Below are 15,920 nucleotides of genomic sequence, written 5' to 3' on the forward strand. Positions count from 1 at the left end.
AGGCATGCCTATGATTAAAGTTGATTAGCTACAAGTCACTGGGAATTTTGAGTCCAAGATGAGTGGTGAATCAGATCCAATTTGCATAAACTACGAGGTGCCTCATTAAAGCTAATCATTTTCTTCTGTCCTTTGGTAATAAATCACCCTTCTTTGGTGTTCATTTAGATTGAGCTTGGGGATTTTGCCTTTAGATTCCTCAACTTCACTAAGATCACTTTAGCTATATGCTCTTTGGCCTCATTTTCTAGGATGCTACCTGTTTGGAGCCCTGTCTCAGAGCTGCATCTTTGAAAAAGCTTCCTAGAAATGTAAGCAATGATTCATTAGGGTCCATGTGCCAGCAGCCAAGATTCATATGCTAGAGAAGTATGCATCTTTTAAAGTACCAATCAAACAAATCATAGTTGTTTAAACTGATAAAGTACTCAGGCCACATGGTGCATTGTTTGAGCCAACTGATTATTAAACAATTTTACATAACCTCTCTTGAAATGAGTCTATTTAATTCTATGAAAACTGACCAGGTTTAACCTTACAGAGCTCATGTGAGCGTCTTTCTTTTTTTGCAATCACTTGTGAGAATGGTGCGATGCTGCTTGTCTTGCCTCAAAGGATTATTTCTTTGTATCTCCTGTTGTTTGTACACTCTGCTCCCTGTGCCTGAAGCACCCTTCCTGTCCCCTCCCACAGTCCCTTGTGTTTGTGACTCTTGAAACATTTATCACACTGCAGTACAATTTCTTTTTTGTTTATCTCTTCTACTCTTGAGAAACAGGAATTTCATGCGTAGCCCACAGCTGATAGTAACTATATATTGAATAAAATGCTGCGAATTATGAGATGGGAGCTGTAGTAGATCATTACTCAGTCTATTAAAAGAATGTGGTTGATCTCTGTATGTTGGTAAGTAAAGATACCTATGTATTTCCTAATATAGTTAGTGAAAAAAGAAAGCTGAAAAATATTATGCCTAAGATGATCCCATTTTTATAGGTGCTATGGGTACGTGTATGCTTCATAAAAAAGGTAAAAAGTGTGACTGTGCAGAGGTGGACTCTGGGATGGAAAGGTAGGGTTTTACTTCCAAATTTCCATATTTGAATTTGGAAGACTGAGTCGTATTACTATCATAGGTTAAAAACTGAATAATTTTAAAAATTATGAAATTATGGGTTCAGATTGCTTATTATTTTTTTAAAATGTTATATAATTTTCTAGGGTTGCTGTAACAAATTTACCGCTAACTGGGTAGTTTAGTACAACAGAAATTTATTCTTTCATGGTTTTGGAGATTAGAAATCCAAAATGAAGGTAGAGACATTCTCCCTCCAAAGGTTCTAGAAGAGAATTGCTCTTTGCTTCTTCTAGCTTCTTATAGTTATCAGTAATCCTTGACATTCCTAGGCTTTTGGACACATCATTCCAATCTCTGCCTCTGTTTTCATGTGGCCCCCTTCCCTGCGTGTCTCTATACTTTCATACAACCTTCTTATGAAGACACCAGTCAGTGGATTTAGGTGATGTGATGGTAAATTTTATGTGTCAGTTTGGTTAGGCCATGGTAACTGAGTAGTCGACCAAACATTATTCCACATGTTTCAGTGAATTTGTAGGCAACAGTAAAATTTAAATTGGTAGTCATCGAGTGAAGCAGACTACCCTCCATGATGTGAGAAGGTCTCATCTAATCAGTCGAAGATCTTAGTAGGAAAAGGACTGACATCCCTGAAAGAAGGCATTCTACCAACAGACTACCTTCAGACTTGAAGTGCAATATTGGTTCTTCACCAGGTTGCCAGCCTGCTGGCCCACCCTGCAGACTGGGGACTTGTCAGCCTCTACAATCACACAAACCAACTCCTTAAAATAAATATCTACTTATCTATCTCTCTATTTACTTAGCTATATCTATTATTTATTCATCCTATTTGTTCATCTTCTCTGTGATGATTCTTTGGTTAAGGAAAGTTGGGGGGAAACTTCTGAGGGGCAAATGGGTCTTCCTCTAGATTCCTAAGCTACTGCTAACAGAATTGCACATTCCCCCAATTTCCCCAAATATGAGCCATTTGTTAGTGTTAGTCGTGAAACTTGGGTTGTTAGTACAGATTTTACATTATACTTGCTAAGATGTCCTAGTGTTTAAGAGGGGAAGGCCCCATCGCAATAATGTAAACAAACAAATATAATGGCCCATATTGTCTCTCCCCAAAGGTAGGACAACATCACTACCTCAAAAAAAGGAAGTTTTGGCCCAAAGCTGATGGGAGAAGGAGACAGAGAGTGGCTGGCTCTTCAACTAGGTCTTCTGCCTTTCCTCACACAACCCTTCTCACCTGATTTAGCTCAAGCAGAATCTATGAGGCTTCTTAAATTTGAATGGATTTTCCTTTCTACTCCAGGTGCCCCTTAGAGACTAGCTCTTTCTACTCTCACAGCAAAACTTCTTGAGTCAGCATCTCCACATCCTCACCTCACTTTCTTCCGTACCTGGCTCCATTCAGGCTTTTGTCCTCATCACACTGCAGAGACTATCCTAATCAAGGTCCCTGGTTACCTCCACATTGCCAGATTCAAAGGCAATGTTCTATGTTCTTATATTCCTTCATGTCTCAGTGGTGCAAACAACTTGTATATGTACATACATATATATTTGTTTATTAATTTTTGGTATCAATCCTGCTTGGTGTCCAAGCTTCCTGGATCTGCGGTTTGTTATCATTGATTTTGGAATTCTTAGCAAATATTACTTTCAGTATTTATCCTGATCTATTTTAACTTTCTTCTTCTGATACTACAATTACTACACTCTATACTTTTCAAAAGTATCCTGTAGTTCTTGGATATTCTATTTTCTTTTTTCGTCCTCTTTTCTCTTTATATTTCAGTTTTAGAAGTTTCTATTGACCTATCTTCAAACTTATGGATTCTTTCTTCAGCTGTGTCCAGTCTACTAATTAGCCCATCAAAGGCATGTTCTTTTACAGTGTTTATTTCTAGCATTTCTCTTGATTATTTCTTAGTTTCCACCTTTCTGCTTATATTACCCATTTGTTCTTCTTGAGTGTTATCTTTTTTTTTTACATTAGCACCCTTAGCTAATTAATCATAATTACTTAAAATTACAGCCCAGACCTGATAAAACCAACATCTATGTCATATTGGAGTCCGATTCTGATGCCTGTTTTGTCTCTTCAGACTGTGTTCTTTTTTACTTTGTATTTTTGTTGTTGAAAGCTGGATATGATGCATTGAGTAATAGGAACTGAAATAAGCAGGCCTTTAGTGTGAATTTTTATGTTGATTTGGCTAGCAGTTGGGGTGTTTTTAACATTGTAGCTATAGATACCAGAGGCTTCAAGTCTTATAGTATATTTGTTTTTGTCTCCCATGCTCTCCATGGGTTTCATTAAAAATTTCTTCTTAAACAGAATCTGAGTCTTACATTTTTTTCAGCTGAACTCACTGTTATTATATTGGAACCCTGTTGGTGGCATGGTATGGTATGAGGAATGGAGGAGGAGAGGCATTATATAATATTACTATTAAAGCTCAGTCTTTTAGTGGCCCTGTTCCTCTAGGCTATGACCTTCATGTGTGTTTCTGAGCTTCTCCCCTCCTTTGAATGAGATGTTGACTAGAGGGGGATATAGTGGGAAAAACACTCTTCTTCCAGGTGGGATACAGCTCTGGAAGTACAGGTGTTTCTTATGGAGAACACACTGGCATATTTCACAGTGATGACACTTGCCTATCACTTGCCATAGCTACAAGGTAATTTACTTGGCCCTTCTCTGTTGGGAAGAAACTTGTAGGGCTCTTTGAGGTGAAATCATGAAAGTATGAGGGCCCCCTAAGACCCTGCAGTCCCAGGATTTTCTCATTCTCAAGCTAGTCCTTAGTCAGCCTATATCAATTTATCAAAATTACCATTTAAATGTTCCTATCAGCTTATGGTCCCAGTGACATCTTCTCCAGATGAACAGATCCCAGCTGTGGCTCTCTAGGATCTGCCCTGCAACCTCAGCTCTCTGATATTTCCCAGAAAAGTCATTCATTTTAAGTTTCTTTAACATTTTCATTTCCTAAAGACAGAAGTGATGATTTCCAAGCTTTTAACATATTGAATTCCAAGTCAAAGTCTAAGAATCTTTTACAGTGCCTAGTTGTGTGCTAAACAGGAATTGGCACACCATGTCTTGACTTGTATTTCTACCAATGCTACTCAGCCCATTTCCCCCACCACTTCCAACAGCTGCACAGGACAGACTTTCTGCCAAGGGAAGAGAGTTGGAGCTATGACATATTGTGTTTTAATGGCTGCCAATCCCTTAAATATAGGCACTAATTTCATACTTAGAGGGATGGGTAACAGCCAAGATCAAGTGGGATTGTCCCACTCAGCCTCTTGTTTCCTTAGTCCAGATGTGTATATTTGCATTACTGCCAAAAAAGAAAAAGAAAAAAAAATCCACCCTTCTTTGGTGGTATGTACTCTTAGCCTACTCAGGAAAGGTCATTTCTGGTGTCTCAGATGTATAGGATCTTCCATGAGACTTGATTTCTGAGATTTAGAGACTCTCTGAAGATTTTAATTTTCTTATTTATGGTTTTGATTTTTGTTCAGTGGTAATGCCTTTCTCTCTCCCCTTCCTTCCTTCTTTTGTCCTTCACCTTCCTCCTTCCTTTTTCTTTTTAGTATTAGTACTTACCATGTTTGTGTTAAGTTAAATGTTTCCCTCATTAATGTTAGCTTTTAGCAGAATAGGACAATTTAGCTGAAGACAACTGCTTGGTGAATCTTTTCAATACTGATTTGAAATGCAAATTAATATAAGCAATTACCAGATACTATACATAGTCTTAATGGAAGGCTTTAAATGACATTTTACTGGCAATCTGTGTAAATCTCAAAGATTAGACATTCTCTTTATTCATAAAACTAAATAGGCATCCAAAGTCCAATTTGAGGTTGGTATCCCATAATCATTCTTAATTGTAGCCAGCTCTGAAATAAAGAAGATCTTATCAAATAACAGTTACCTAAAGAATTACTTTCTACTTAGGAATATATGTTTGGAAAGAGAGAGAACTTTTATGTCAGAGTTGGGTTCTGATAGCCTCAGAGGATAAAGACGAACATTATATTTTAGGGAAATAAGTCCCTCAGTCATAAAGAGGGGAACTAATATTTATTGAGGATTTTTTTTGGTCAGAAACTTTATATTAATTCAATATTCTATGAATATTCATGGAATGATACCATATTTTGACCAAATATTTTAATTCCTGGGGATGCAGTAGGAATAGGACAGACAAGACCCCTTTTCTCATGAATCTTATATTCTGGTTAGGAAAATAAAATTAATCCAGAGAATGATGAATACCTTGATGTAGTTTTGAGAATGGCTGGGTGAGTGGGTGAGGAGAGAGTGCCCATTAGATAGGGTGGAATAAGCAAGGACTTTTTGCAACAATGTCATGTGTATCGAGCTATTCAAGAGTCAGTCAACCGTATGGTAGATCTATGTATAGTTTTCTAAGATACCTCCATATTGTTCTCCATAGTGGTTGTACCAGCTTATATTCCCACCAACAGAGCAGGAGGGTTCCCTTTTCACCACACCCCCTCCAGCATTTGTTATTTGTGGACTTATTAATGATGGCCATTCTGACTGGTGTGAGATGGTATCTCGTGGTAGTTTTGATTTGCATTTCTCTAATAATCAGGGATGTTGAGCATTTTTTCATGTGCTTCTTGGCCATCTGTATATCTTCCTTAGAGAAATGTCTATTCAGGTCTTTTGCCCATTTTTCAATTGGGTTGTTGGCTTTTTTGCTGTTGAGTTGTATAAATTGCTTTTATATTCTAGAGATTAAGCCCTTGTCAGTTGCATCATTTGAAACTATTTTCTCCCACTCTGTAAGTTATCTTTTTGTTTTCTTTTTGGTTTCCTTTGCTGTAAAAGTCTTGTCAGTTTGATTAGATCCCAGTGGTTTAGTTTTGTTTTTATTTCTGTTGCTTTGGGAGACTGACCTGAGAAAACATTTGTAAGGCTGATATCAGAGAATGTTTTGCCTATGTTCTCTTCCAGGAGTTTGATGGTGTCTTGTCTTATATTTAAGTCTTTAAGCCATTTTGAGTTTATTTTTGTGCATGGTGTGAGGGTGTGGTTTAGTTTCATTGATTTGCATGCAGCTGTCCAGGTTTCCCAGCAATACTTGATGAAAAGACTCTCTTTTTCCCATTTTATATTCTTGCCTCCTTTGTCAAAGATTAATTGACCATAGGTGTCAGGGTTTATTTTTAGGTTCTCAGTTCTGTTCGGTTGGTCTGTATGTCTATTTTGATACTAGTACCACACTGTCTTGATTACTGTGACCCAGGAATCCCACTCTTGGGCATATATCTGGACAAAACTTTTCTTGAAAAAGACACGTGCACTCACATGTTCATTGCAGCGCTATTCACAATAGCCAAGACATAGAACCAACCCAAATGTCCATCAACAGATGATTGGATTAGGAAGATGTGGTATTTATACACAATAGAATACTACTCAGCCATAAAAAAGAACAAAATAATGCCATTTGCAGCAACATGGATGGAACTAGAGACTCTCATACTGAGTGAGGTCAGAAAAAGAAAGATAAATACCATATGATATCACTTATATTTAGAATCTAATAAATGATACAAATGACCCTTTCCACAGAAAAGAAAATCATGGACTTGGAGAATAGACTTGTGGTTGCCAAGGGGAGGAGGAGGGAGTGGGATGGATTGGGAGCTTGGGGTTAATAGATGTGGACTGTTGCCTTTGGAACGGATTAGCAATGAGATCCTGCTGTGTAGTACTGGGAACTATGTCTAGTCACTAATGGTGGAGCATGATAATGGGAGAAAAAATAATGTATACATATATGTTTAACTGGGTCGCCATGCTGTGCAGTAGAAAACTGGCAGAACACTGTAAACCAGGCATAATGGAAAAAAATAAAAATCATTATATTAAAAAAAGAGTCAGCCAACCACTCATTTTATAGTTTGCACAACAACTTGAGACAAAGGTTTTGTTCAGCTGCTACAGACAAAGAAATGAATTACTTAATTAGTTTAAGTAATTTCTTTGAAGTTACACACACTTCAATTCCTGTTCCATTTGCCTCCAAAGCTCCCTGCTCATCATGGCACACAGGTCCTTGCTTAACAGCTGCCTCAGGCTTTGTTTACCTGTTCTTGGACTCAGGTTTTCATAGAACAGGGAATTTTCTAATAAAACTGATCCCTAATCATCTATTTTTTCAAAAAGTCTATTAAGCAAAGAAGACAGCCACTTAATTTTATTAAAAAAGGTATTTTAATACCAAAAATGCTAAAATAATATTTTTTGAGATTAAAGGACATGCCTTTGAATTGAATACAGTTAGCTTTATGAGGTACACATTATTTTGTCTCTATTTTTACTTATTTCACAGAGATTCACTAGACCACAACACAAAAGGACCCATTTGAGAACTGATGGAGTCAATGACCTGTGAGTTTACTTCCAACCTTGAGAATCTTAGGTTGAAGCAAACTCCCTAATCTTGATGTGTAGAGGTGCAACTCAGGGAGCTGCTCTGCACTGAGGGTATAAACTTCCCTTTAATTGAATCAGTCCAGCGAAGGGCAGGTCATCTTGACCTAAATATTTCCAGTTTGAGTCTTTTCCTTTCAAATGTTTATCTGTTTAGGGAAGAAGAGATGATACATTCTCTGTTCATTAAAAAGTTCAAATACAACTTAAAGCTCTTTACAAAATAACTTATAAAGGGTTTTTCTCTAGACAGTTGCTCATGATGGCTTGAACAAATTGAGGTTAGATTCATTGCTTTTCCTATTATTAAATATATGGTTAGAAATGATCATTTGGACTTCTAGTAATAAAAGTGCATGTGTGTGACTGTTAGAAAGATCTTTGTTGTGAATATTCAAATATTGATCAATTATGATAGTGGCATATCTGTATTTCTTTTCCTAACCATGAAGCATAAGTGCAACTAGGAAATGTAACAGCATAAATACCATTTAAAATTATTTGAAAACAATAATTACAGAGGAAATGATTGTGTACAAAAGCAGTAATGGCGTCCTTGAGGCCATTTCCACAGTGTTTCAAGTACCTAAATATATCTGTTGTACCAGAGTTCATCTCGTAGAGAGACAAGATAAGAAGTGTTGGGCTAAAACCTCAAGGATCAATTGAAATTTCGATTTGGTACATAGGTAAAAATAGCAAAGATACAAGCTGTTTGAGTGCCTGGCTCTTTTCTCTTTTTTGTCAATATAACTGTTATTACCTTCACACAATTTTATCTCCTTCTCTTAGGCTTAATAGCATGAGCTAAAAGTAATTGATTTCATAAAACAATTGAAGGGATAAAGAAAAATACAAATTATGAAAAATGTACCAGACATAGGTGAATGCATTCTAAAATATTAATAAATTCCTAAAAGGCTTAGAATTAGTTTTAAGTCTTTCCTATGATTAATGTTTAATACTTTTTTTAAATTTCAAAAGAACTTAAGAACGGTAGAAGGAAGAAGTAGGAAGCATACAAAGAAGCTAAAACACCTATAATCTCCACTACCAGGATGAGCACTATTAGTGTTTTCCTAAATTTCTTCAGTCTTTAATATGAATATTTATTAAAACAGAATTATAATGTACACAATTTTCTACCATTTAATTAACTAATATTATGAGGCATTTTATCTGACAGTTTTTTTTTTTTTTTTTCGGATTTTGGGCCAGCACACCTCCCTTGATGACTTTTTATTTTATTTTTTGCTTTTTAGGGCCACACTCATGGCACATGGAGGTTCCAAGGATAGGGATCTAATCAGAGCTACCAACACCGCAGCCACAGCAACACCAGATCCAAGCCGCATCTGCGACCTACACCACAGCTCACGGCAACATTGGATCCTTAACCCACTGAGTGAGGCAGGGATCGAACCCGCAACCTCATGGTTCCCAGTTGGATTCTTTTCCACTGTGCCACGATGGGAACTTCAACATGACAAATATTTCATATACATGCTCTGTATGGTGGCCTAATATTTTATCACATATAAATATTAAACATTTTCTAATTAGTCTGCCACTCTTTGGCATTAAGTTTGTTTCCAATTCTTCTTTCTTAAAAATAATATTGCAGGAGTTCCTGTGGTGGCTCAGAGGAAATGAACCCAATTAGGATCCATGAGGATGCAGGTTCAATCCCTGGCCTTGCTCAGTGGGTTAAGAATCGGTGTTGCCGTGAGTTGTGGTGTAGGTTGCAGACATGGCTCAGGTCTGGTGTTGCTGTGGCTGTGGCATAGGCCTTCAGGTACACCTCTGATTTGACTCTGTAGCTTGGGAACTTCCATGTGCTGTGGGTGCCGCCCTAAAAAAGACACACAAAAAATCATACTGCAATGAACATGATCAAATATGAATCTGTTTGAAATTTTGAAATATTTCCTTAGGTTGGATTTCCATAAGTAGAAGTGCTCTGTTGAAGAATGTGAGCCCCACTTAGAATCTTTACAGTAGAAACGTAGAAACACTGCCAGTGTAGTCTAACAATTCCCAGTTCACTGTACCTTCCCATCTTCTTGTATTATCTTTGAAAAATATGTTTTATAACTTGATAGATTTTAAAAAACTCATTATTAATTTTTAAGGAAAGTTTTGTCTGGATAATACGCCCAAGAGAGAGGGATTGCTGGGTCATATGGTAGTTCTATGTACAGATTTCTAAGGTACCTTCATACTGTTCTCCATAGTGGTTGTGCCAGCTTACATTCCCACCAACAATGCAGGAGGGTTCCCTCTTCTCCATACCCCCTCCAGCAATTGTTATTTGTGGACTTAATAATGATGGCCATTCTGACTGGTGTGAGGTGGTATCTCATGGTGGTTTTGATTTGCATTTCTCTAATAATCAGGGATGTTGAGCATTTTTTCATGTGCTTGTTGGTCATCTGTATATCTTCTTTGGAGAAATGTCTATTCAGGTCTTTTGCCCATTTTTCCATTTGGTTGGTTTTTTTCCTGCTGAGTTGTATAAGTTATTAATTTGAATTTCCTCTCTTTCTTTTTTAGTGAGATTCATTTGTGCATTTACTCATTGAAACTTGCACAAAACATCATGTTGGCAGGGCTGGCTTCAGTGGAGTGTGACCGGTATAGTTGTGTGAGGCTCCAAAGCTCAGAAGGACCTTGTTCTTAGTTTAATGCTCTGCTGTCACCATCTTGGAATTTTACTTTTGAACTTGTGTTTTGTCCATGAAGCCTGAAGGGACAATGGAATGAATGTATGTATGAGCAGAGCAGAAGAAATTCATGCAATATTTGTGTCCACTGTTGCTCATCACTATGTTTGCACATAGTTTGTGATGTTCCATGAGTACTGAGTTCTGATGGACCCAGGATGCATCGAAGTTCAGTGAAACTCAGAGCGAGTACAAGGTAAGCATAATGCATCCATCCATAACTTATACAGTAAGTGTGGGATGGTGCTGACAACTCCAAGTGACCATCCTTTATGTTTGTATCAGAACTTGCTTTGAATGCAGAAAGAAGGTAATAGTTTTCTAAGAAACATAAACAGCCAAGGAACCCTGTTATATCCTTTTTCACTCATGTTAACTTTCTTGTATTATCCAACCACTTATACTGAAAATAATGTCATGAAGAAAAGCAAAAAATAAGACAACCCATAATTCCTTTTCCCTTTAGTCCTTTCATGCTCATGATAAGGAAGAGAATATTATGACCAAAATCAGGAGAGTAAACAGAACCCTGGAATGAAATTGAATGCATGGTATTGTTCATCCAATGTCCATAACATTTGTTTCTGATTCTCCTACCTGATGGATCTAAAACAGAACATATCTGTGAGTTCAGTTGGGACATACCAGAGGCTGTGTTAAGAATCGGTTCTAGGGAGTTCCCCTTGTGGCTCAGCACATTATAAACCCAACTAGTATCCATGAGGATGTATGTTCAATCCCTGGCTTCATTTAGTGGGTTAAGGATCCAATGTGAGCTGTGGTGTAGGTCGAAGATACAGCTCGGATCCCGTGTTACTGTGGCTGTGGCATAGGCTGGCAGCTGCAGCTCCAATTCAACCCCTAGCCTGGGAACTTCCATATGCTGCACCTGTGGTGCTGGAAAAAACAAAACAAACAAAAAACCTGTTCTAGTATGATACACATCTGGTAAATTAACTGCAATTGAGGCTTATACTTGGTTAATTGTTGTACACTATGATCCAGACTGATATTGGGGACAGACTGATGAATTTGATGGGACTGTCACCCCTGCATCCCTTAAGTCTTTACGAGTAATGCTAGTGTCTGCTGTTCTGCAAAGGATGCAATGTATTTTTTATTTGTTAACTTAGAGTGTGGCCATTTCAAGGGTCTCTGCTTTACCTTCACTAGTGTGGTAGTTTTATTCATTAGGTTCCAAGAAGCCTACATTAGAGTAATGTCAGTGTCTGAGATGGGAATTGGGAAAATACCGCAAGTTATGTCTATGGATCCAGTGGCCTCACTGAAGGATGACCTTGGGACAGAAATCCATTTATTGGCAAATTTCCATATACTCTAATAAGGAGCCCATAGGGGAGCTTCAGATATTAGTGTTTGGTTTTAATATTTAGGAAATATTCTTTCATCTTCAGTTTTCTAGAAAAGTTTATGTAAAATTGATACTTTTTCTCCTTTAATGGTTTGGTAGAATTTGCTAGTGAAGCCACTGGTGAATGAAAATATTTTAAACAGTAAGTTTAACTCATTTAATTGATATGGGATTATTCAGATAATGCAAAAGAGCTGGGTGTCCCCTTTCTCCAATGTACACGGCCATAAGTCTCTTGCGCAGAAAGTCTGGGGGAATCACTGCTTCTGATATTGGCTGTGATGTTGGAGGGCCTTCCTCAAGGGGAACCAACTCTCTTTCAGTGGAACGGTTCTGGGTTAGAACCGCTTATGTTGGAAATGGGGTTTATAATGGGGAAAGGGATTGTGACTTTTCTTGGAGGCCTGATCTCATCCTTTCTTTTTTTCTTTATCTTTTTTCCTGGTCATCCTTTCTTTTTTCTTTTTTTTTTTTAATCAAAGTATAGTTGATTTACAATGTTGTGTCAGTTTCTACTGCACAGCAAAGTGACTCAGTTGTGTATATATATGTATACATACACACATATATGTATATATGTACATATATACACACATTCTTTTGGTCATCCTTCTTTTTAAATCAAGTTTATTTTTATTATAAAAATAATGCCTGCTTATTATAGAGAGTTTACTACATAAATAATGGGCAAAAAGTCATGTTTCTGTCACTCAAAGCCAAGGCACTCTGATGTGTGTTTCTTTAGAGATTTCCTGTGAAAATGTGTAGTTTGTTTTATATAGTTGTGATCGTACATTCAATTCATGTTGAATTCTGACTTTTTCATTTAACATTGTAACATAAGGATATTCTTTCTTTTTTTTCCCCGTTTTTCTTTTCTTTTTTTGTGAAGTGACCCAATCATACACAGATCCCTGTGCTGTACATTAGGGCCCACTGCCCATCCATTCCAGTTTGCTTCAAAAAACCCAAAACTATCTGTTCACCCCCACCTCTGGAACCACAAGTCTGCTCTCTTAGCTGTGATCTGTTTCTATTTTGCAGATAGTATCATCTCTGCCATATTTTAGATTCCACAAATAAGTGATATCATATGGCATTTTTCTTTTTATTTCTGGCTTCACTTAGTATGAGGATCTCTGGTTCCATCCATGTTGCTGCAGATGGCATTCGTTTATCTTTTTCATGGCTGAGTAGTATTCCATTGTATATATGTACCACATCTTCTCGATGCATTCATCTGTTGATGAACATTTAGGTTGTTTCCATGTCTTGGCTATTGTGAATAGTGCTGCAATGAACATAGAGGTACATGTATCTTTTTGAATGAAAGTTTTGTCTGGATATAGGTCCAGGGGTGGGATTGCTGACCATCCTTTCTTGACCTCTGTTGGTTATATGCAGTACTCTTGTTGGATATTAAACTGTCTTGCCTTTAGGGATACATAAGAAGTATGTATGAGCCACATCCATAGACCCCTTTAAGTCAGGCTTTCCTGGCTGCTGTTCCAGCTTGTTCCCCATTTTGAATAATTATGTCTTCCTTGTCTACAATGGTTAAGTGGCACCTTTTGACTTTTTCTTCTTTGGGTTCCCTACTGCTGATGAGGAGCCCAGTTCTGCGGTAGTTACTCTGTCAGTACTGATCTCCAAAGAACCACCACACCTGAACTTTTCAATGATGCTGATGGCCCCTCACCTGAGCTTTCCTTATTGCCTTGGCAAAGAGAATGTTCCCTGGATGTTTCTAGAAATATTGATAACTGGTGGATTTTATGATCTTATATTTATAGTTCTAGTCTAGCATGCCTACTTCTCTGAGCCATTGATTTCTTCCTCCACAGCCTATCACATAAATTCTGGCATGCATTTAATATGGGCCACTACTTTTTTCAAGCTTCTAAGAGCCACCTCATCAGTATATTTAGGCCAAGTCAAGAATCCCTTACCATAGTATTAAATTGAGAAATAGGGAGAGAGTCCCACTACTAAAAAATTCTCCCTTATCCAACTTTATATTGTTCATCCCCAGTGTAGAACCAACTGTGGTATCAGCTGTCTTGGGTAAGACTTCTAGAAGCATGAGGTTCTTGAGGAAGTTTTTTACATAGGGAGTATTCTCTAGAGAACCTTGTAAGGGAATGAGGAAGCATAACAAAGCAGAAGCTAAGCAAAGATATGTTTCAGAAGAAATCTGGCCTTAGACTGTTTCCATGTGGAACTCTGGAGTGTGAATGTTGCTACAGAAATTGTCCTTCCCAAAGGCAAGCGGAGCTTTTTTTACACCCTACATCAGCTAGCTGTCCTGACTTGCAGGGGTGTGTAACCCGCATAGTGTAACCTCCTATGCATCTTAAGTCAAAGTGACTCTCATCAGCTAAGGACAGTCCTGCTGCAAAGGGTACCAGCAGCTGGCAGATGGGTACACTGACCCAGTAGAGAGAATCTAGGTGGTATACCAAAAGCAGACTTTTGTGGATATGTTCTGTGTGCTAGGAAGGAATCTGTATTCCATCACAGTGATACCTACATTGTAAGCATTTGGTGTCTAAGACTAGGTCTTTAAAGATAATTTCTGTTAATATTTTCTACTTTGATTTATTAGGCATTTCACTGGATGCATAAGGACCCAAATGGATATTACCTACTTGGTAAACATCTGAGGCACATGAGAAAAACCATCATGCAGATTTGTGAGGTTAGTAATGAATTTTGTGCATCTAAAAATGAAATGATTCAAGGATGGCTTTGTCTTTTTTTTTTAAATGAGATGTTGAATTGCGCAAACATGGAGTATTATGTATGTTTTCTTACTGAACATAGTCTGAGGGCAAAACGTCTAAGCTTGGAAAAAGCCCAAGGACAGCAGGTAAATAATTATATTCTACACTAATTATTGCTTTATTTCCATGTTTATAATCCATACTTTTTGTGTATAACTCTAATCCATTCATATGCCTTACCCTGCAGTATTTTATTGTATGAATATGTCAAATTTTATTCTTTTGTAGATGGACATTTGGGTTGTTTCCAATTTTAGGTTAATACAAAAATACTGCTGTGCACATTTTCTCTCTATATATATGCTGATGTGCACATGTGTATCTAGAGTATAATATATCTAGGAGAGGGATTGTTGGGACATAGGGTAAAGTGTCTTTGATTTTCTAGATAATGCCAATTTTTTTTCCAAAATAGTCATGTCTATTCCTCAGCAACACTTGGTATTGTCAGAATTTTTAATTTTTTCTACTTTGAATGTACAGCGACATCTGATTTTTAAAGTTTATTGGTATTAAATATGGTTATTCCTAATTTGGGTTTCTTTTTTCATGAAGTATTTAAATCTTTTGCCTGAATATATTGTTAATTAACCAAGTAATACTAAGCAGGCCAAGTCTCATTTTCCTCAGCTGTAGAATGGGGTGGTAAAATCAGTCATTGACGTCTGAACACAATAGTACCAACCTGGCATTGCTGCTTCTGTCCAAGGTGAACTCCATTTCCCCGGGATCACCTCTTCTCCATATTTTTAAGTTACTGTGAATCAAAAGAGGATCCCATATAAGATTTGGAATGTAGAGTGATGCAGGGTTATCTTGGAAAATTAGGGGAGACCAACACAGTGATGGACAGACATAGAGGTATCTGATGGTTACCAGGCTGTACCCACTCTGCTTTGCATTCAGCTAATTTTTTTGACTGCTGGTCCTGCTAATCAACAGCGGTCCTAAGTGCCCCACCAGGCACTTCATTCCAGGCCCACAAATGTGGTAATTTCCACAGAGGCAGAAACATCCCCAGAGTACAAGTTTCCATTGAAGAGGTAGAATTGGTTGCTAACTTTCCCTAAAGTTCCCCCCAAATCTAACTGAGCTGGCTCTTCCAGATGACCTGGTTAGTGATTATTTTCTATTTGATCCTCTTATTGCCCCTTGCAGACCTTCATTTGCCCGGCTCATACCATATCTGCATAAACTTTCATTCCAATATAAAACCCCTTATTTCTGTAATACCTTTAGTGGCTCTATATCCTGATTTAACTCTGATTTATACAGTAGTTTTGACAGCAAAATAAAATAGACATGCACACGTTCTTCCAAAGCTCTAAATTGCTATTCAAATGTAATTATTGGGTTGAGCTAAATAATGTATTGCCAATCTTCTTACATAGAAGAAGAGATTAGGTGATATTTAGAGTAAGCTAGCATAGGCTGGTATGGGCAGTGTGCTTCATGAAAA

At 37.5% G+C, this 15,920-nt stretch overlaps 1 long non-coding RNA gene across 1 annotated transcript; it reads left to right on the top strand.

Moving 5' to 3' along the window:
- Window positions 823–14,400, top strand: LOC102159018. Its single transcript, XR_002346182.1, has 3 exons — window positions 823–906; window positions 10,137–10,502; window positions 14,284–14,400. It is a non-coding gene; the product is annotated as an uncharacterized LOC102159018 (long non-coding RNA).

The sequence above is a fragment of the Sus scrofa genome, chromosome 7 (genome assembly GCF_000003025.6).
Source record: "Sus scrofa isolate TJ Tabasco breed Duroc chromosome 7, Sscrofa11.1, whole genome shotgun sequence".
NCBI classification, from domain to species: Eukaryota; Metazoa; Chordata; class Mammalia; order Artiodactyla; family Suidae; genus Sus; species Sus scrofa.